The sequence below is a fragment of the Cebus imitator genome, unplaced genomic scaffold, assembly GCF_001604975.1.
Source record: "Cebus imitator isolate Cc_AM_T3 unplaced genomic scaffold, Cebus_imitator-1.0 Scaffold93, whole genome shotgun sequence".
Classification (NCBI taxonomy): domain Eukaryota; kingdom Metazoa; phylum Chordata; class Mammalia; order Primates; family Cebidae; genus Cebus; species Cebus imitator.
The window spans coordinates 6,648,027-6,669,809 of record NW_016107408.1 but is presented as its reverse complement, the minus strand read 5'-3'; the positions used below and the strand labels follow the sequence as shown (position 1 = coordinate 6,669,809).

The 21,783-nt window shown below is 55.8% G+C and overlaps 1 protein-coding gene across 4 annotated transcripts in view; it reads left to right on the top strand.

Moving 5' to 3' along the window:
* The first annotated feature begins 4,293 nt into the window (after nt 1–4,293).
* The window catches only part of RHBDF2 (rhomboid 5 homolog 2), a 29,475-nt gene continuing 11,985 nt past the window's right edge, over nt 4,294–21,783 (top strand). Inside the window, exons 1-2 of one of the 4 annotated variants that reach the window (XM_017535837.1) lie at nt 4,294–4,371; nt 16,523–16,635. The gene's annotated coding sequence lies outside the window, so the exon portion shown is untranslated. The other 3 variants (XM_017535838.1, XM_037741069.1, XM_037741068.1) reach the window with 3 other exon arrangements.

Sequence of the window (21,783 nt, the reverse complement as noted above, 5' to 3'; positions counted from 1 at the left end):
ATTGGCTCAAAATAAACCAAAAAAAGAAAGAAAAAAGCAAAATGCCTCATGGCTCCCCCTCGCTTACAGAATAAAGTAAAACCCTTATCCCACACACAGCAGCCTCCACCCTGAGGCCCCCCACGCCTCCCCAGCTTCTCCTGTCCTCCTCCTCACACAGCCTGTGATGTAGCCAAGTGATAGCACCAAAAGCTTCTACACCACAGCCAGAGTTTCCCAGCTGTGTCTTCGTTCTTGTTCTTCCTGTGGGTGACCCCCCATAGAGGCACCGAGGAATGAGAGCTAAGCAGAGCCCTGGCACAGTTAGGGCTTGAGGAATATCTCACTTTATTGTGTTACTACTCAGCTATTTCCTTTTATATAATCCTTTACATAATCATATATTAGTTTACAGAAATAGGGCTTGAAGTCTCCCTTTATATAATCCTCTATATATAATCATATAATAGTTGATAGTATAAGTGCCTGAAGAATATTTCCCTACATGTATACCTATAATTATATCTTAGTTCATAATCGGAGGAATGCCTAGAGCAGACACAGTGCAGAGCATGAATTAAGGGAAAACAGTTATACCAGGACAAGAATCCATGGCCCAGGCGGCAGCATTCAGTATCGTAAAGATACCCGCTGTGTGGCAGGCTTGGGACAAGAGCCACTCCTCCTGATAAAGGAGTTGTAGGACCTTGCTCCAGTTCTTGTGGAGGCTGCCCTCAGAACGGCAATCCACCTTGGTGACCGTGAACATTATCAGCTCTCGCTACCGTGCTGCTTGAAAAGCATCTTCCCGTAGAATCCATTGGAAGCTGCCAGAAGGTGGTGGTAACCTTGACAGTTCTGTCACTGCTATGTGACTTAAAGCAGCCTCCTATAAATCTTCTTAGAAGTAGTTTTCCCATAGATAGAAGTATCACACAAGGCACCCTCTTCACTGCGCACGGTCCACCTTCAAGCCTCAGTGGCCTAATGGGGGTGGACCCCTTACTGCACACGGCCCTTGCCTTCGTGGGAACGGGCCCCTTGCTGCGTGCTGTCCACCTCCTGGCCTAGGTGACCTAATGGGGGTGGACCCCTTGTTTTATTGCTCACGACACTATCACTATCCTTAAAGATGATTTCACTCACTGCCCTGCCCCCTAACCTATACACAATAAATACTCATGCTTTTGGACATTTGGGGCTCGCTCGCCACCCTCTCCAGCCTTGCCTGACTCTGCTTATAGGTGGCGTGGCCCCCCGAGCCCAGTTGCATTTTCTTTGTACTTCTGTGTTCTGTCTCTTTACTTCTCAGATCCTGCACCTCAGCACAACATAAGGCTCACCCCACGACCCTGTGGGGACTCAGCTTTACATCTGGCTCCCAATGTGCCCTACACTTCCCACCAGAAATCCCTTTCCTCATCCCAGTCTGTCATGATCTTCCCTACACCTGTAGTTCTCTAAAAACCAAGGCTGGGCTCGGTGGCTCACGCCTGTAATCCCAGCCCAACACTTTGGGAAGCCATGGTGGGCGGATCATGAGGTCAGGAGTTTGAGACCAGCCTGGCCAACATGATGAAACCTCATCTCTACTGAAACTACAATAATTAGCCGGGTGTGGTGGTGGGCTTCTGTAATCCCAGCTACTGGGGAGGAAGAAGAAAAAAAAGGCCTAGACAGGTTTAGACAGTGTTTTTCTTTTTCTTTTTTTTTTTTTTGAGACGAAGTCTCACTTTTGTCCCCCAGCCTGGAGTGCAATGGCTCGATCTCGGCTCACTGTAACCTCTGCCTTCCAGATTCAAGTGATTCTCCTGCCTCAGCCTACCAAGTAGCTGGGATTACAGGCATGTGCCACCATACCCAGCTAATTTTGTGTTTTTAGTAGAGACGGAGTTTCTCCATGTTGGTCAGGCTGGTCTGGAACTTCTGACCTTAGGTGATCTGCCAGCCTAGACCTTCCAGAGTGCTGGGATTATAGGGGTAAGCCACCGTGCCTGGCCAACAGTGTTTTTCTTTAAGTTATAAAAGTAATATATGCAAAGTGTAATCCCAGCACTTTGGGAGGCCAAAGTAGGATCACTTGAGTCCAGGAGTTCAAGGCCAACGTGGGCAAAGTAGTGAGACACCCCCCTCCCCGACCATCTCTACAAAAAAATTTTTTTTTAATCAGCCAGGAAGGACGGCAAACACTTGTAGTCCCAGCTATTCAGGAGGCTGAAGTGGGAGGATCACTTGAGCCCCAGAGGTTGAGGCTGCAGTGACTGTACTCCAGCCTGGGTGACAGCAAAACCCTGTTTCAAAAAAGGAAGCAAACAAACAAAAAAACACAAAGAGTTTAGACAGTATTTCTCTTTAAGTTATAAAAGTAATATATGTACATGATATAAAATGAAAAGCAAGTTCCCGTCTTCCCCTAACCCCTGCAGGGTCACTCCACAAATAACCTTCCGGAAAGATTTTGTGGACCTACCAACATATATATGTCAGTTCTATTCAGATTTAGGTAAATGGGATTATACTTAACATGCAACATGCTTTTTTTTTTAACTTATAAAAGTTGGAGATAATTCCTCGTCAGTACATGGATAGCTGCCTAGATGCTTTTAACAGCTGCGTGACATTAACACAAATTATACCCCCGGCCTAATTAAGGCTCTTCCCTCTTTGGCCTGGCAGGTGTGCATTGCTGCAGCCAAGGCTGAGCTCAGCATCCCTGTACCTATGTGGCCGGGCAGCACGCCATGCTTGCATGGGACAAATTCCTGACACCAGCTTAAACACCACCATGAATCCCTCCCCTCCTGGGGACTCCAACAGAGCTTCCAGTGGAGCTCCAGGAGAGAGGACCCAGCTGGGGCGTTTCTAGCTGCGTTTGTTAGACTCTAAGGTCAGATTGTGAGTTTAAACCCCAGCCGCTGCCCTCACATCACCCTCTGCCTCCGTTTTCTCGTCACTAAAATGGGGATGATCATAATGGTACCCACTTCATAGAACTGTACCACGGGTTAAATAGACAAAAGCACTTTGGAAAGGCTAAAAGGCTGCTCTCACCCTTCCTGTGACAGTATTGAGTCCCCACGCCATCTCCCCTGTAGAGTGCTGGCACTTTGTGGGCGACCCTGGTTTTGTTCGTCTCTGCACATAATCCTGGAATATGCTGGTTGCACAATAAATGTGGTCCCTTACATTTGTGATTAGGAGCACACCCCAGCTGTGGCCCATGCCCCCTCCTTCCAGCCTGTCGCCCCAGAGCTATGGAGGGGAGATGCATCTCTCAGATAATCCCCAGTGCCAGGTGCTCCCCACTGCCACCCAGGTCAGCGATAAACCCCAGAGTGCTGGCCTGGGGGGCAGGGTGGCTCAGGAGCTCTCTAAGGGCCAGAGATTTTGGCTCTGCCCTGACACCCCCACCCCCACCCCTCCAAGCCTGAGTCTCTTAAAACTCTGCTCCTCCTGGTCTGGCCAGGCCTCCTGAGACAGGACAGGCGAGATGATAAGCGATGGGGCTGAGTACGGGGCATCCAGACCTTGGAGTTCGGTCCTAGCTGCCCTGGCCAAGGTTTTGTTTGTTGAGTCCCAAGAGGGCAGGCCCTTGGAGTCCAGGGAAGAGAGAAGGATCCAACCCGGGCAGATAGACCCAAGCAGAGGGACCAGGTGTCCCAGCGTCCCCAATCTCCAGTCTGGCTCTGGCCCGCGTGGCAGCTGGAAGGGCCAGAGCTGGGTGGGTCCTGTCAATGCTCCCTGGGGTGAGGGTGGGGGAAGGAGTCACGAATGTTGGCCTTAGCTACAAGGCAAATGCAGATAGGACCTCCGCGGGGTGCCTGTTCCCAGCCCAAGGGCACAGCAGAGCTAGCAGGAGACCTCGGGGTCCAGGCCCAGCTTTCCGGGTGGAGTGTGACTAGAGACTAAAAGCGTCGAGGGAACAGGCCCACTTGGATGAAGGCGCCGGAGGAAGGAGATGGGAGATTGGGCGCTGTTTCTTCTTACACTTGTTATTAGGAGCAACCCCCAGCTGTGGCCCACTGCCCCCACTTCCAGCCTGCGCCCTCCGTGAGGCCCCAGAGCTGGGGAGGAGAGACGCATCTGGATTGGAGATGGCAATCCAGACCTAGATGACGTGCTTGGTCCGGGGTGGGGGGAAGACGCCAAGAGGGAAATTCCCGGATGGCGCCCTGAAGAGGCCAGCTCGGGCGAAAACAGGGATCTGCCCAGGCGCTGACCCAGCCGGGTGGCCGGCGGGGGCGGGAACGCAGGAAGCAGGCGGAGCCCGAGGCCGCGTCCAGGCCCCGCCCCGCCGGCCGCGCGCAGGTAGGGAAGAGGCGGAGCGCCGCCGCCCGGCCGCTCGCAGGCGCCGCTCGGAGCCGCGTCCCGGGGACTTGGGGCCGCAGGGAGGTGAGCGCGGGGCGACGAGCGGTCAGGGCGCACGGCCACCCAGCCGCAGGCGCCGGACAGGTCCCGAGGCTGGGCCCCAGCCTGCCCTGGAGCGGCGGTGCGCGGCCAGGGAGGGTGCCCGGTGCCCGGTGCCCGCCCTGAGGAGCGCCCAGGTCCCACGTGGGCTCGGCCGGAGGCCCGGGCTGTCTGGGACGGCGCCGGCCAGGCCGCCGGACCCGGTCTGCCGGCCCCTGGGCTCGGCTTGGACAGGACGCCTAAGGGGTCCCTGGGCAACGGGGCGCCAGATGTGGGGGCAAGACGACTGGGCAGAAGTTTAAACCTCCGGGGGAAGGGAGGCACTGCGCAGGCGGGGCCGGGTAGTCCCGCCGGCGCCCCAGAAGCGCCTGCAGTTCAGACTCTCCTCTCCCCTCCGCTTTCCCCCGGGTGAGCACCCGGCGGCCGCGGGCCGAAGTTTGTCGGTTGAGCCCAGCCAAGATGGAAACAGGTGCGGTGGTGCGGATGGGGGAGCCGGACTCACCCAGGAGCCCTGACTTCTGGATGGGGGCTGGGGAAGGTTGGCCCTGGGCTTGCCTTTTACCTATTTGGCCCCTCGGATGTTCCCGCAGAGCACTGGGTTAGAGACGGATGAGTCCCATAGGGTACAGACAGCGCCCCACTTCCACCCCAGGGCGCAGAGGGAGCCCCGGTTTCAGCCCCTGCCCCACTTCAAGAAAGACTAACGAGGGGGCTCTGGGGTTAGGGCTGCTGAGAGGGTGGCAGCGGGTGTGTCTGAGGAGCAGGAGGCTGGGGGAGCTGACCCTACATGGGAAGAGGCTGCTGTTGCCTGGGCGGCTGGCATCAGGCCCCCAGTGTGTGCCATTTGCTGGTAAAATAAGGAGACCAGCCCAGTGTGTGCCATTTGCTGGTAAAATAAGGAGACCAGCGTCTGTCTTATTCGATCGTCATTGTTTGTAGGGCAGGGCGTGGAAAGAGGGGCGTGTTTGAACCGTGGTTCTCAACCGGGGGCGACTTTGCCTGCCATGGGATATGTGGCAATGCTCGAGTCATTTTGGGTGTCACACATTTGGGAGGGGAAGTGAGTGTTGTTACTGGCAGATAGTGGGTGGAGGCAGGGATGCCACCAGGCATCTTTCAGTGCACAGGGCAGCCTCCACCATGGGGAATTATCCAGCCCAGGGCTCTGTGCTGTGCTGAGGCGGAGAACCCTGGGCAGCACCTGCTTGGTCAGGTGCCTTCTCAATGGTTCGCCCTCAGTGAAACTACCTGTTTCCCCAGCGGTTAGGGGAGGAACTTGGAAGAAACCTAAATGAGATAGGGCGGCATAAGGGCAGTTCTTCACCTCGAAAGAGTCCTTTGGTGCCATGAGCCACCGCCTTACCCATCTCCACTGGCCCTGCAGGAAGCTGCAGGATGCTGTGGGTGGGGGGAGGATTGGGAGCAGAGGCCCCCTCGCAGCCTGGGTCTGGAGTGCTTAACCCCAGGGCAGTCTCCCAGGTAGGCTGGGCCAAGGCAGTCCTTGAGCTCAAATATCCCTGCACTGGGAGGGCGGGCAGAGGGTGAACTCTGTTCCCATCGATTTTTCCAAAGCTGGATTGCCGAGGCTGGCATGGGTGCCTGATACCATGTGACCTGCTGGAATTTTCCCTTCTGAACCGACACCTAACTCCTCTGATTATTTACGCCTTTTGAAAGTGACATGAAGGAGCATCAGAGCTCCTAATTCATGGGGGCTTCCCTGGTTCCTTTCTCCTGAAATAAAGAGGGAATCCTGGGTTAGCCGACGAGCCCTGGAGTGGGCCCAGCTTCTGGTGGGGTGGGGGCACCCCTGCCCGTGGCATTAACCAAGCAGAGGTGAGAGATGGGAAGCATCAAAGCCCAATCCAGGTGGCCTCTGGTAAGGATGACAGAATTGTTTGCGTTGGGCTGGAGGAAGGCACTTCCAGTCTTCTGGCAACGGGGAGGGGAGGCTGGCATGGTGGGAGTGGATCAGATGAAGCAGCCATATGTGTGCCCAGGAGCCAGGCCACCTCGCCGCCCTCCCTCCCTGTTTCCTTGCAGTAGCCATTACCCCCATCCTGTTCACTTCTGGACCCAGCCTCTGCCTGGGAACCCTGGTGGAGGTTTCGAGTTTGGGTTCTTTTCATTGGTGTTGCTGGGTTGTGTTTTGTTTTGTTTTTCTTGGTCTCTCGACTGTAAAAGCCCAAAGTGAAGCTCCCACCTTTTCATTTGCACAAAAACAATAACAGTGGTCCCCACTGCTGTGAGCCTCTCAAGGCACAGGGCTGAGCACCTAGACTTGTACAAAGTTGTTCAGGAAGTCGGCAGTGGAATTCAAGTGTGAACGCGGCTGCCCACCCTCAGGCCCAGTCCAAGAGCCTCAGTGACTCCTACCTGTCTGTACCTGGTGTAAACACACACACACAGACACACACTCCCTCTCCACCCCAGAAGGGGGCCTTTTGTTCCTGGAAGGAGAGGAATAAATCACACAAATGCTCTGGGTGATGCACTTGGGGCCCGAGTCATGCTCTGGCGTCACTAGTGTTGTTTTTCCTGTGGCCTCAGCTCTGGATGCTGTGGCGGCTTCTTCACCAGGGTTTCTGTCCTCCTTGCTGTGTAAACTGTCCCAGACAAGGTGACAGATGACAGCAGAAGTCCAGGAGCTGTGCACGCCTGCCTGCGAGTGTCCGAGTGGCCTGGCTGAGCCTCCTGGTGTTACCCTTTGGACCTGGTCCCCGTCTGCCGCTGGCACGGCACGGGGGAGACGTGGACCCTCCTGGCTGCCTCTCCCCCTCCGCACACCCCTCAGATCTCTGTGCCTCGCACTTTGGAGCAGGCCTCGGTGCTGCCCCTGCTGCCCCAGGGGGTTTCCAGAGTGAGCTCACGCATCTGACCGGCTGCACTGGCTGTCAGTTTCCTATCCAGCTGAGCCAGGCTGGGGGAGGAGTGTTGGGGACATCTGCCCTGCCCAAGTGCAGGCTGACCTCGGCGTTGTGGCGGCTGGGCAGGGACAGCGCTCAGGGCACGGGTGGCTTCACAGGGAAACCAAGCCTGCCTGGAAAGTCGTTTTGCCTCCCTGGGAGACCTGGATGGGTGTAAAGGAAAGCTCATCTTCAGGGACTTACAAAGCACCAGTGTGCCCATAGTCCCTACTTCAGTAAATGGATCTGGGCACCAAGCTGGGAGTTGTTTGTGGTCCAAATGCCGCTGGAAGGCAGTTCCAGCCCCGGTGCCCAGCTCCTCCAGGAAAGTGGTTTCAGCCAAGTGGGCAGTGCAGGAGGTGGGCCAATCAGAGACACTGTGTGGACCATGAGGGTCACCTTGTCACCAGCAGAAAGGATGCAGAGGGATTCCAAACTTCGGGAGCTGGGCCAGGGTCCAGGGGAACAGTTGTCTATGTGTGTGACACAAGTGAGGCACAGTTGTCTGTGTGTGTGCTCAGTAGGATGGGGTCACTTAAACAGTCCGTGCCTCAGTTTCCCCAGCTGCACAGTGGAGTCACTAACAGTAGTCTACCTGGAGGGTTGTGTGAGGTGAGGACTCCTGTGGCGATTTGTGTTCAGACTTCAGTGCAGTGCCCGGCCGTGGCAGGAGCAGTGAGGGGAGCCATCATGATAATAGTATTAGGGTGGCTTCAGGTAGGGGCGTGGCTGCTGGTCCATGGCACCAGGTGCTGCGGGGATGGCTTTTTGCCCCTGGTCTCTGGCAAGAAACCCTTTTCTCTCTCCCAGTGGGTCTCCCCATGTTGTCAGCTCCATGTAGCCATAAGCAGATCTGGAAGAGGAGGGTTGGGATCTGCTGTGGGGTTTGGAGTGGGAACAGGAGTTTGAACCTGGGCCTAAGCCCCTTATGACCTTGCCAGCCTGTGAGGAGGATGACAGCTACCTCTCGCCCTCAGCCTCAACTAAATGAGATCACGTTTGTGGAAGTCCTTTGCCAAGCCAGGCAGTGCTGCCCAGGGAATTAGGTGTTGTCCCTTCTTCATGACTCAAAGGACTGCGCACATGGGACTCACTCCAGCATCGAAGCCACTCAGAGTCCTCACCGTTCTTTTGCCCCTGCCTCTCACCAGTGCCAGGCTGGCAGGAGGCTGCAGTGTGGGGGTTAAGACCACGGGACCCTGGCTGGGGTTGTAGCCCCACCACTCCCTAACTGTGGGGCCTTGGACAGGTGACTTCATCTCTCTGAGCCTCAGCTTCCCCACCTGTTGAATAGAGATCTGTCTCCTGTGAGGCTCATGGCTGAGAGACTGAGTGATGGTAGCAGAGCTCAGCCAGGAATAAAAGATGCTTCCACCTGAGCGCCGGGTGTGTGCCAGGCACTGCACATCCATATCTGCTGTGGCCCTCCCTGGCTCCGTCTATGGTGGGGCATCACCCCGTCTCAGCAGAGGAGGCAGGCTCCACAGCACCCACTTGCCCAAAGTCTCACAGCTGGTAGGTGGCCACTGCGGGTTTGAGTCCCATCCCGTCTCTGGCCACTTATCCCTCCTCATTCTTCAGCAAGAGAGCCCCACGCTGCCCCAAAGCAAGGCACAGGGCATGAGTAGGTGGCTTTGCAGGCCTGCTTGGGACAAGCAACCTGGCGGGCTGGTGGCCAAGTGTCCTGAAGCCCTGGCAGCCACTGGGGCTAGGACCAGCCTCTTCCCTGGGAAGCAGGGAGCCGCAGGGCAAGGTTCTGGGAAATCAGGTTTATTAGTGTCTTAATGACTGTTTACAAGCTCAGAAGTGTCTACCTGGCATTTTCCCTCCCTGCTGAGGGGCTCCATGCAGCCAGGGACGGAACTGGGCCTCCAGAAGCTTTCTGAGTATGTGGAGGTGCGCGCCCAGGACCGCTGTCAGCTCCCTGGGGTCTGCATGCTCACACCCAGCCAGCCCAGACCTATTTCTGGCTGGGTAACACTGGGCAAGGTGCTGACCTCTCTGTATAATAGGTGAGACCTTGTACCTTAGCTGAGCTGTTCCTGGGGTGAGCCCTTGTTCAAAGTGACAAAGTCACCTAGATCTTAGCCCCTAGGAGGGTACTAGCATATTATGCATACACAAACTGAGGCTCAGAGATGTTAAGTGGCTTGCCCAAGATCACACAGCAGTTAGGGATGAGCCTATGACCCTGTCTTCTGCCGTCAGGCAGGATTTTACCTGTCTGGAGGCAGGTGATCAGGTGGGCTCCGACTTTGTAAGTGCAGGACAGAGCCCTGTCTGTGTACATGGTGCGATCATGAATGGAAATGGCCTGGCCACACCTTAGTGTCAAGAAGCCTCCAACAGGAGTGAGACGGGCCTGTCACTCAGACCCCAGTCTGCATCCCGTCCTGCCCCAACCACTGGGCATGAGCTGGACCACCACTGCTTCCAAGGGCCCGTGAAAACCTGGCTGCCGGGACACACAGAGGCGGACTTTCAGGAATGTTTGCAGCAAAGGGCATTTCCCACCAAGCCTGTGTTGCTGTGGCACCATGTGTGAACGCCCCACCCCGGGAACCCTCCAGTGTCCTGGTGTCTGACCCCAAGTGGACAGGGCCTTTTGGGCCCCAGGGGCCACTTCTGACTCTTCCCCTTCACATCAATGCTGAGGGAGCAGGAGAACTGGGGTCTGGCTGCTGCGCATGCCCCTTCCCTTGATTGCCCCAAACCCTTCAGTCCAGCCCGAGGCTGGGGAGCTGCTTCGTCTTCCCTGGGTGTGGAAGGCGCCTGCACCCCTGCCCAGCTGCTGCCACTTGCCTGCCTCCACCAGCAGCTTCGTTTTGTTGTATTTTTTGGGGATGGAGTCTCACTCTGTCACCCAGGCCAGAGTACAGTTGTACGATTCCAGCTCACTGTAACTTCCGCCTCCAGGGTTCAAGCGATTCTCCTGCCTCAGTCTCCCAATGGGATTACAGGTGCCCCCCACCACGCCTGGCTAATTTTTGTATTTTTAGTAGAGATGGGGTTTCACCACATTGACCAGGCTGGCCTCAAACTCCTGGCCTCAGGTGATCCACCCATCTTGGCCTCCCAAAGTGCTGGGATTACAGGCGTGAGCCACCACACCCAGCCTCCACCAGCAGCCTTTGAAATCCAGAAATTTCCAGGGGAGGACACTGTGGTGGGTAGGGCCCAGCACTTCGTCCAGCTCAAGAGGCCTGGCTGCACTGCCACTTCCTTTGGTGCCCGCCCCTGTGTCTTGCCAGCAGCTGCTGCACCTTGGGCTTCGGGGCTGTAGGGCTTCGGCACCCCCAGCCCAGCCTTCTTCCTGGACTGGAAACCCTAGCAGAGGAGGGGGCGTTTGTGTATCTGCCATCCCTGCTGGCAGCTGGTCCTGAGAAAGTCCAGATGGTTGGTGCAGAGGGGGCGTCAGGGGCTGCACCACCCTAAGAACATGACACGTTCCCCACCCCCGCAACACACATGCAGGTTCACACCCTCACACGCGGATCTTGGTGGCTCCCTGGAGCCCAGTGCCCGCTTCCCGTGTCTGTGGTTGGCTTACGACACCCCAGCCACTCTAACTGGGTTAAGGGGAGCCCACAGCCTGGGATCTGATGAGAGGAGGCACAGGGCCTCAGGTGAGAGGAGGGTTGGGGCTTTGGGGAAAAGCCCAAAGAAGTCGGGATGGTCAAGCTCCTGAGCCTACCCCTGGGGTCTTGAGCTTCTGAACTGAGTTTGGGGCCAGCCCTGGAGGGGCAAGGAGGAGAAAGAAATGGCCCCCTGGGCCAGGGCCCACGGTCCGTGGGATGTCTGGGAGGTGTGGGAACCCATAGGCTGTTTTGTTTCTCTCTGTCAGTGGCTGCGGGCTGAAGTGTGTGCCAGTGGAGTGGGTTGAGATCGTGTCTGCGCCCACTTGCCACCAGCTCCGGCCTCTGGGGAGGTGGTGCTGAGAGGGAGGGAGAGAGGCTCCTGCTTGGCTTTTGGAGACTGACAGCTGGGTGTCCCACCCTTGGAGTGCCCAGCCCCCCTCCCCTCTGCTAACTGCTGATGGAGCTCACACTGCCACCGACCCCTGCCCCTCCCACCCCTGCCCTCCTATTTCGCCTCTTATGACTCTCCCCAGATCCTGCCCCCAGGCCCCAGCCAGTCTTCTTGCCACTTTCCTGCCCTTTACCCTTGTCCCTTCTATCTCTCACCGGAGCAAGGAAGTGTGCAGGGGAGCATCGCTGGCTGCATGAGGCCCAGCCTGGGGACGCGTGGGGAGAGGTGAGGACAGTTGTGTCATGACCCATCTCTCCGGGCTCTGGGGCTGGAGAACTCCCCTGGGGTCAGCAGAAGCAGGGTTTTTTCTGGGGGTTGCACAGTGGGTGAGTCCCAGCTTCCTCTTTGCAGCTTTCTAAAAATGCCCTGGTTTCCAGCAGGGCCACAGGCAGGGAAAACAAGTTTCAGTTTCTGCCTCGCATCCTGTGATTCAGCCAGGAAGACGTGGCCCGGGCCCGAGGCCTCCCCCGCCCCTCTTCTGTCCTGACTGCCCACTCCCAGGGACACCTGGTGACTGCCTCACCCACCCGAGGCCCCGGAGCCGGGCTGGAGGTGGCTTCTGGCCCAGGGGGTGGTTTCCTCACTTCCTCTCTTCAGGCGACTTGAGCCCCTCCCTTCAGGAGGTCCCCCAAACTTCCCGGTCATATCCAGTGGTTAATAATGGTCTCCCTCCTTCCTGTCTGGAGGGAAGGGGGCTGCTTACTCCTTATCCAAGGGCCTGTCCCCCACTCTGTCCCAGGCTCGGCCCTTGCATCAAGCCCTGTGTTTTCCTCCGATCTGCACCTGCACGCTCTCCCTGCCCTGGCCCATAGAGCACAAAGAGCCCGGGCTTGTGGGGACTTCACCCTACATTAGCAAGACCCGCAGCCTCTAGAAACCCACTCGTGTGGGGGGGTTGTGGGGAAACTGGTGGCACCAAGTGGGGGAGAAAAGGAACCACACCCGGTGGAGTTGGGATGGGCAGTAGGCTGGCCCTGCATGGAGGAGTGCGGCTGGTGCAGTCTGAATTGGGGGGTCCCTTGTACCCTGCCTGGGCTGGCTGGTAGATCTCTGTTGGGGACCTCCCTGGCAGTGGCCTTGCTTACCCAGCTGCGCGGGACAGGTTTGGTTGGGAGTGCTCAGCCCCACCCTTTGTGGGGAAACCGGATTCTCTGGGCAGCAGTGGTAAATGGTGTCTGAGTCTGCATTTCTGTTGGATGTGCCTGAGCTCAGCTGCTGCTAGCTGAGTTATGCCATCTCCAAAGCTGTCTGCAGTTGGGGAGGCCCTGAGCCTGGGCTGGGGAGGATACAGAGGCCCCAACCCATGGGACCTGGGGGTGATCTGAACTCTGCACTTCACTTTTTCTCAGGATCTCCCTGCCTCACCCTAAGCCCCAGTTCCTCTCCCAAGGTCCATTTGGCATCTCGCAGCTGGGCTGGGGCAGAAGGCCCTTCTCTGGGGTTGGCCACAGTGAGGCCGGGATCCGGCTGGGCAGGTGGCAGGGTTCCTCCTGTGGGCTGCGTGCGGAAGCAGGCCTGGGGGTCTTAGAGAGTGGCGGATGTGACTGAAGGCCAGGAGGAAGCCTGGTCCCAGGATGTCACCATTTCCCCTGCAGTGAGCAAGCATTTCTGAGGCAGGAGATAAGTGCTGGGTGGGGCAATGCCAGCTCTCCAGCTCTTTTTTCTGCCTGGTCCCTGCTATCTGGACCTGAGCCATGCTGAAGGCCAGAGAGGGTCTGATAGTCCCCACTCCTTTCCCCGCTGAGCCTCGAGGAAGGGGGCTGGGCTTTTGCACCCCCACCCCAGTGTCGGCACAAGTTGCAGGCAGTTGGTCTCAATGGTGGCAAGGGGCTGGTGCAAGGCAATGCTTTCTTTCTTTTTTTTTGAGACGAAGTCTTGCTCTGTCACGAGGCTGGAGTGCAGTGGCACAATCTTGGCTCACTGCAACCCCTGCCTCCTGGGTTCAATTGATTCTCCTGCCTCAGCCTCCAGAGTAGCTGGGACTATAGGTGTGTGCCCCCACACCGAGCTAAGTTTTGTATTTTTAGTAGAGACGGGGTTTCACTATGTTGGCCAGGATTGTCTCAATCTCTTGACCCTGTGATCCGCCCACCTCGGCCTCCCAAAGTGCTGGGATTACAGGCGTAAGCCACTGTGCCTGGCCAAAGTAATACTTTTATATTCCGTGTTTGGGCTTTGTCGGTGTCAAAGCTGGGCCGTGACCTTGTCCTATTCCCTCAGAGAAGGGAACTGAGGCAGGGGGTGGAGCTGCTCTCAGGCCGCTGCCCAGGCCTCTTGTGCTCTGACGTTCAGGTGGCGCTCCTGTGTCAGGCTCCTGCCCCGAAGGCATGGCTGTCCTCTGTGCTGTCCCTGCTGTCTGGTGTCAGGCCACCTTCTTTTGGGACTCCCCTCCCCACCAATTGCCCTGGGGCTGGCCAGGCTCTCCTCTCCCTCAGTGTTGGGTCTTGGGAGCCCCTCTCATTCTCATCAGGAGGTTGGCACAGATGCCAGCAGGGCAGTGGCTCCTGGGCAAGGGTCTCAGCTGGGATGGCCTGGCCTTGGGATGGGGGCTGGCTGGGCAGAACCCCACAACCAAAAGCAGTGCCTACGGCAAGCTAGGGAGCTAGGCAGGGAGTCTAGCGGGGAGGCCCACTGGAGACTCGTCCGGGACAGCATCCAGCATCCTCCAGCCTGGCCATGCTGTGGACGCAGAGCCAGCAGGGTGGGAGCGCTCAGTGAAGCCCTCCGAAGGGGGCTGCTTCCTGGACCAGCTGCAGGATGGGGGAGACCGCTTCTGTCCAGGGCTACTATGGACGGACTGACCATGCCTAGCTCCCAGTCCTACCCTCTCATTAGCTTGCCATTCAGTTAGCCGTTAATGAGGGCCACTGGGTGCAGGACCCTGGGCTGCCCGGGGTTGGGTAGCGGATTCCTACGCGTAGGTAAATCTGCATGATGCTGGAGAGAGCGGGCAGTAAAGTGATTGACTCTCTCTGGGGGTGACATTTTCTTTTCTAGTAGGGCTTGGCCAGGCAGGCAAGGTGGAGCCTGGTGGGCCAGGTGCAGGGCTTCGAATGAGGAGGTGTGAGCTTGGGGGCGGCACAGGGATGTGGCTTGTCTGGTGAGGGTGTGGCAGGGAGGGCAGACCTGAAGGGACCTCCAGGGAGGTGTGATCAGCTCTGGCTTCCAGAAAGATCCTACCTGCTTGGCGACCTTAACTGAGCTGGAGTCTGGAGGCCCCACCCTTGTACCCAGCTCCTTCCGCTGCCTGCCTCCCACCCCCCAGTGCCAGTTCCCCAGGGCAGTGCCCTCCCAATGCCCTCTTGCTGTACCCTGGTCCCAAAGGAGGCCAAGCTATGAACGTTCCCTGCAGAGGCCCGGGTGAAGCTGTGGTCTTGGAGCTGTTCCCAGAGCACGCTCAGGATGAGGGGACCTGGCCATAGCTTCAACCAAGTGGGGTCCCTCGGTGGCTGCCAGGACTCCTCAGCACCAACCCAGCCCAGTGGGTTGATCTCTGAGGGCCTCGTCGCACTCCGCTGGGCAGTCTGCCCTAGGGGGTGGGGTCAGGACTCCCCAGCACTTTGGGTGGAAGGAGGTGAAGCCAGCGCTGCTGGTGTAGCCTTAAAGAAGCAGGAGACATCCTAGCTCCGTCTCAAGATTTCTCCTCTGCACCCAGCATTCTGCTCCTCAAAAGTCCCAAATATGCAGGGGGTAAAGGGGCATTGCTCAATGGAATCACTGGGGAGCCTGGGCTGCTCCCCAGCCTCTGGTTTGCCCCATAGCAGCCCCTTAGGCACCTCTGGGGAGCCCCAGGCCTCTGAGGAGCATGGTTTGGAAAGCACTGGAATGCTGGACCAAGTTCCCTCTCTGGCTCCCTGAAAGGGGGTCTTCTAGCCCCAGTCTTAGGGCAGGAGGGAGCCCATCCCCTAGGAGCCCCCAGGTCCTGGAGCTGGACATCGGGAGTCCTAGGTGCACCGCTTCCTGGCTATGTGAGCTTGGGCAAGTTACTGAGCCCCTCTGAGCCTCCATTCACCATCTGTAGAATGGAAGAGACGCTAATGTCTCCCTGGAAGGTGTTTCAAAGGGTAATGCATGTAAAGGGCCCAACGAGGCCCGGCACAGTTAGAGACTTGATCCTGCCCGGCCTTGGGAGGGTCTCCAGCACCTCAGGGTTCCCCTCAAAGGAGGGCCTGGGCAGGCCTGCTTAAAAACAAACAGGAATGCCCCTGGGTTTCATGCTTTAAAACAAAACCACATGTTTTGGGGCCAGATGCAGTGGCTCATGCCTGTGATCCCAGCAATTTGGGAGGCCAAGGTGGGCAGATCATGAGGTCAGGAGTTTGAGAGCTGCCTGGCCAACATGGTGAAACTTTGTCTCTACTAAGAATACGAAAAGTAGCCAGGTGTGGTGGTGTGTGCCAATAATCCCATCTACTCAGGAGGCTGAGGCAGGAGAATTGCATGAACCCAGGAGGTAGAGGATGCAGTGAGCTGAGATCGTGCCACTACACTCCAGCCTGGGCGACAGAGCAAGACTCCATCTCAGGGGAAAAAAACAAAAAACCTCATATATTTAACTTTGAAAGTCCAGGAATTGCTAGCTGCCTTCTGATACTTAGGCAAAGTTCAAACAATCTGGAAGTGTTTTGTTGTTTTGACTGATAATTTATTGAAGTAAAAGCCACACAACATAATATCAACCATTTTAAAGCACGGAACCCAGAGGCATTCCTGTTTATTTTATTTTATTTTTTATTTTATTTTTTTTTTGAGACGGAGTTTCGCTCTTGTTACCCAGGCTGGAGTGCAATGGCGCCATCTCGGCTCACCGCAACCTCCGCCTCCTGGGTTCAGGCAATTCTCCTGCCTCAGCCTCCTGAGTCGCTGGGACTACAGGCACGCGCCACCATGCCCAGCTAATTTTTTGTAGTTTTAGTAGAGACGGGGTTTCACCGTGTTGACCAGGATGGTCTCGATCTCTTGACCTCGTGATCCACCCGCCTCGGCCTCCCAAAGTGCTGGGATTACAGGCTTGAGCCACCGCGCCCGGCCCCCTGTTTATTTTTAAGAAGACCTGCCCAGGCCCTCCTTTGAGGAGAACCCTGAGGTGCCGGAGGCCCTCCCGAGGCCGGGCAGGATCGAGTCCCTAACTGTGCACTGCATGGCCTGAAGCCGTCTCTCCATCCTTCCAGCCATCTGTCTATCTACCCACCCTTCTGCAGGCTGAGGCTTCACTGCGGAGTATCTGTACAGAACGAGGAGAGGACAAGAACATGTTCTAAAGCCTTTCACGGCAAGACCCAGGAAGAAGCTGCAGGCAAACCCAGACTTGAAGGTAGGAAGCTGGGCAGCTGGACCCAGGCACTGGCTGCTATGCCCAGGTGCACCACATGCCGATGCTGCCCGAGGGACCCGCACTCTGTGTCTGAACAGTGGTGGATAGTGAATGAAGGGAGCAACAGGGAGGGACAAGGGCAGGGACGGGCTGGGTGCGGTGGCTCATGCCTGTAATCCTAGCACTCTAGGAGGCCAAGGTGGGTGGATCACCTGAGGTTAGGAGTTTGAGACTGGCCTGGCCAACATGGCAAAACCCCATCTCTACTAAAAATACAAAAAAATGTAGCGGAGTGCAGTGTGGGTGCCTGTAGTCCCAGCTACTTGGGAGGCTGAGGCAGGAGAATCGCTCGTACCTGGGAGGCGGAGGTTGCAGTGAGCCGAGATCATGCCACTGCCCTCTAGCCTGGGTGATGAGGGTGAGATTCTGTCTCAAAAAACAAAAAAGGGGCAGGGAGGGAGGTGGGGCCGGCACTGCTCGAGATGTGGCAGGAGGGCCCCTCTGATAAGGGGGCATTCAAACTGCAACCGGGAGGCTGAGAAGAGCCGGCCTCTCCGCTGGGTGACGGTCTGGGACAGAGTGACTGGCTCAGGCAGAGGCCCAGCGTTACGGAGCTCCTACTTCATTAAGAGGGAATTCACACACCAGCGATTCACCCATTTAAAGTGTACCATCGGTGTTTTTATTTATTTGTTTATTTATTTGAGATTGGGTCTTACTCTGTCACCAGGCCAGAGTGCAATGGCACAATTGTGGCTCACCGCAGCCTTGACCTCCCAGGCTCAAGCCATCCTCCTCCTTCAGCCTCCTGAGTAGCTGTGACTATAGACACACCACTACCCCTGGCTAATTTTTAAATTTTTTGTACAGGTGGGTCTCACCATGTTGCCCAGGCTGGACTTGAACTCCTGGGCTCAAGCAATCCTTCTACCTCAGTCTCTCAAATTGCTGAGATTACAGTGGTGAACCATCACTCCCAACCTTCAGTGGTTTTAATGTATTCACAGTGGGTGGGTGTGGTGGCTCACACCTGTAATCTCAGCACTTTGGGAGGCTGAGGCAGGTGGATCACTTCAGGTCAGGACTTTGAGACCAGCCTGGTCAACATGGCGAAACTCCATCTCTACTAAAAATACAAAAATTAGCTGGGTGTGGTGGCTTGTGCCTGTAATCCCAGCTACTCAGGAGGCTGAGACAGGAGAATCACTTGAACCCTGGAGGTAGAGGTTGCAGTGAGCCAAAATCGCACCACTGCACTCCAGCCTGGGTGACAGAGCAAGACTCTGTCTCAAAAAAGACAGAAAGAAAAAGCCTGGGCATGGTGGCTCATGCCTGTATTCCCAACACTTTGGGAGGCCGAGGTGGACAGATCACGAGTTCAGGAGTTTGAGACCAGACTGGCCAATATGGTGAAACCCTGTCTCTACTAAAAATACAAAAATTAGCCAGGCGTGGTGGCACGCACCTGTAGTCTCAGCTACTCAGGAGGCTGAGGCAGAAGAATCACTTGAACCTGGGAGGTGGAGGTTTCAGTGAGCTGAGATTTTGACACTGCACTCCAGCCTGGGCAACAGAGTGAGACTCTGTCTCAAAAAAAAAAATTATATATATATGTATATTCACAGAGTTGTACCACCATCACCACAGTCAGTTTTAGATTGCTTTTATTACACCCTAAAGAAAGCCTGTACCCAGGCCGGGCACGGTGGCTCACGCCTATAATCCCAGCGCTTTGGGAGGCTGAGGCAGGTGGATCATGAGGTCAGGAGATCAAGACCATCCTGGCTGACATAGTGAAACCCTGTCTCTACTAAAAGTATAAAAAATTAGCCAGGCTTGGTGGCATATACCTGTAGTCCCAGTTATTTGGGAGGCTGAGGTGGAGAATTGGTTAAACCCAGGAGGCGGAGGTTGCCGTGAGTGGAGATCACACCACTGCATTCCAGCCTGGATGACAGAGCGAGACTCCATCTCAAAAGAAAAAGAAAGCCCAGCCGGGCGCGGTGGTTCTTGCCTGTAATCCCAGCACTCTGGGAGGCCGAGGTGGGTGGATCACGAGGTCAAGAGATCGAGACCATCCTGGTCAACACGGTGAAACCCCGTCTCTACTAAAAATACAAAAAATTAGCTGGGCATGGTGGCGTGTGCCTGTAATCCCAGCTATTCGGGAGGCTGAGGCAGGAGAATTATCTGATTCCAGGAGGCGGAGGTTGCTGTAAGCCGAGATCGCGCCGTTGCTCTCCAGCCTGGGTAACAATAGCGAAACTCCGTCTGAAAAAAAAAAGAAAAAGAAAAAGAAAAAGAAAGCCTGCACCCTTTAGCTGTCACCTCCTCCCTGCCCAGTCCCCACTTATCCAGTCCTAAGCAACCACTAGCCTGCTTCTGTCTGTAGATGTCCCTATTCTGGGCCTTCGTATGCATGGACTCAGGCAGTGGGTAGCCTTCCGTGACTGGCTCCTCTCACTGGACACAGCATTCTCAAGCTCGTCCATGTTGTAGCTGTGTCAGGACTTCCTTCCTTTTGTGGCTGAAGGATGCTCCATTGTGTGACTTGACCGCATTTTATATTCGTGCCTTTATCTGCTGACAGGCGCTGCTGTTGTTTCCCTTTTCAGGCTCTGGGGAGCCGTGCTACTGAGCACTTCCTGTCCAAGTTTCTGTGTGGACACAGTGCTTCAGTGTGTGAAGCCATCACTCATTTATTTATTTATTTATTTATTTTTGAGACTGAGTCTCACTCTGTCGCCCAGCCTGGAGTGCAATGGCAGAATCTCGACTCACTGCAACCTCCCCATCCCAGGTTCAAGCAACTCCTGCCTCAGCCTCCTGAGTGGCTGGAACTACAGGTGCCCACCACCACACCCAGCTCATTTTTGTACTTTTAGTAGAGACAGGGTTTCACTATGTTGGCCAGGCTGGTCTTGAACTCTTAGACTCAGGTGGTCCACCTGCCTCAGCCTCCCAAAATGCTGAGATTACAGGCATGAGCCACCACGCCCGGCAATGTCATTCACTCATTTGGTCCTGCAGATGCTTCCCTGGGGAGGAACTGTGACTCTCCCCCTTGTACGGGTAAGGACTTGAGTGATGAGCGGCCAAGTGACTCACCCAACAGCAAATGCAAGACTGTGGGCCCAGAATGTGCCCCCGGCTCCAACGCTTTCGATCTTCGAACCCCACTCCCAGCAGAGCTTGGCGAGTTTGAGACAATGAGAGGCCCAGAAAGGCTGGGTCAGGGGTACGCAAGGGCACGGGAAGAGGTGAAGAGAGGGCCTGGAAGTCCCAGTGAGACGTTTGGACTTTGGGTGAGAACACGAAATCCTGGGAGAGTGTTGAGCAGGGAGTGACACGTGTGATCTGTGCTTTCGGGAGGTCGCTTGTCCCAGCCGTGGTGTGGGGAATGATCAGTGTCAGAGGGCTCAAGGCAGCAGGTAGAGGAATTGAGAGAGTGGAGTGGGCCTCCAGGTGAGAGGAGATGGCGGAGGTGAGGTCAAGATGGAGGGAGGAAGACAGGTTCAGAATACACACGGCTGCTGTCTCGCCCACCTGTGCATCCCACGCTTCAGCCCACACACGCCCTTGGCCAAAGGGCTCCCAGGGAGGTGGGGATGGAGTCCCTGGCTTTGAACAAGGAGAGGAAAAACAAAACTTGCCCAGGAACCTTGGGATGTGAGGGAGAGGAGACAGCTGGGGGTTTTAGCAAGAAGACGGTCATGGGCCAGGGCAAGAGATGAAATGAAGAGAGTGAAATAGCCAGAGGGCGTTAATTCCGGTGGAGTCAGAGGGGAATTGGAGATGGGCGGCACAAGCACAGGAAATCCCCAGATGGGGTGTTAGGCAAGACCCACTGAAATTCGGGATGGACTTCCCTTCAACCCAGCCATTCTGCTTCCAGAACGTGGTCTTGTGTAAACAGTACACGTGGCATATGCAAGGGTGTTAGTTTCAACATCACACCCATGTCTCCAATTCTGGAAACATCCTAAACAGCCAGCAATTGGGACTTAAGTAAGCTTTGGTGCCTTCGATTCTATGAAATCTTTGCATCCATCAGCCAGGCCCAGCGGCTCGCATCTGTAATCCCAGCACTTTGGGAGGCCGAGGCAGGTAAATCACCTGAGGTCAGGAGTTCGAGACCAGCCTGGCCAACATGGTGAAATCCTCTCTCTACCAAAAATACAAAAATTAGCTGGCACCTGTAATCCCAGCTACTCAGGAGGCTGAGGCAGGAGAATCGCTTGAACCCGGGAGGAGGAGGTTACAGTGAGCTGAGATCTCACCACTGCAGTCCAACCTGGGCAACAAGAGTGAAACTCCATGTCAAAAAAAAAAAATCTTTGCATTCATCAAAAAAGTTTTGCCATCCAAAGTGCAGTGGCCTCTGCCTGTAGTCCCAGCACTTTGGATGGCAGAAGTTGCAGTGACCCAAGATGGTGCCACTGCACTCCAACCTGGGTGACAGAGTGAGACCCCATCTCAAAAAAAGAAAAAAATGTAGGTCTGTCTGTATGTGTTGACAGGGAAAGATGTCCACATTGCAGATAAAAGAGTGTGGGCCAGGCGCAGTGGCTCACGCCTGTAACCCCAGCTACTTGGGAGGCTGAGGCAGGAGAATTGCTTTAACCTGGGAGGTGGAGCATACACTGAGCCAAGATCATGCTACTGCCCTCCAGCCTGGGCAACAGAGCAAGACCCTGTCTCAAAACAAAAAATGACGTGAGTGTGTGTGGAATTTTGAAGTATGTATTTCCAGGCCCAGAGAGGCCTTCCAGAGGATGGAGGGAAAGGAGGGTCATCTGCTCACGTTCTGCTTTATAGAAGTCTGATTTTTTTTTCTTTGAGACAGCGTCTCACTCTGTTGCGCAGGCTGGAGTGCAGTGGTGTGATCTTGGCTCACAGCAACCTCCGCCTTGCGGGTTTAAGAGATTCTATTCTCCTGCCTCATTCTCCCGAGAGGCTGGGACTACAGGTACGAGCCACTGTGCTTGGCTAATTTCTGTATTTTAATAGAGATGGTGCTTCTTCATTATTTTGGCCAGGCTAGTCTCGAACTCCTGGCCTCAAGTGATCCACCCACCTTCACCTTCCAAAGTGCTGGGATTATAAGCGTGAGCCACTGCACCTGGCTGTGTGATTTTTTTTTTTTTT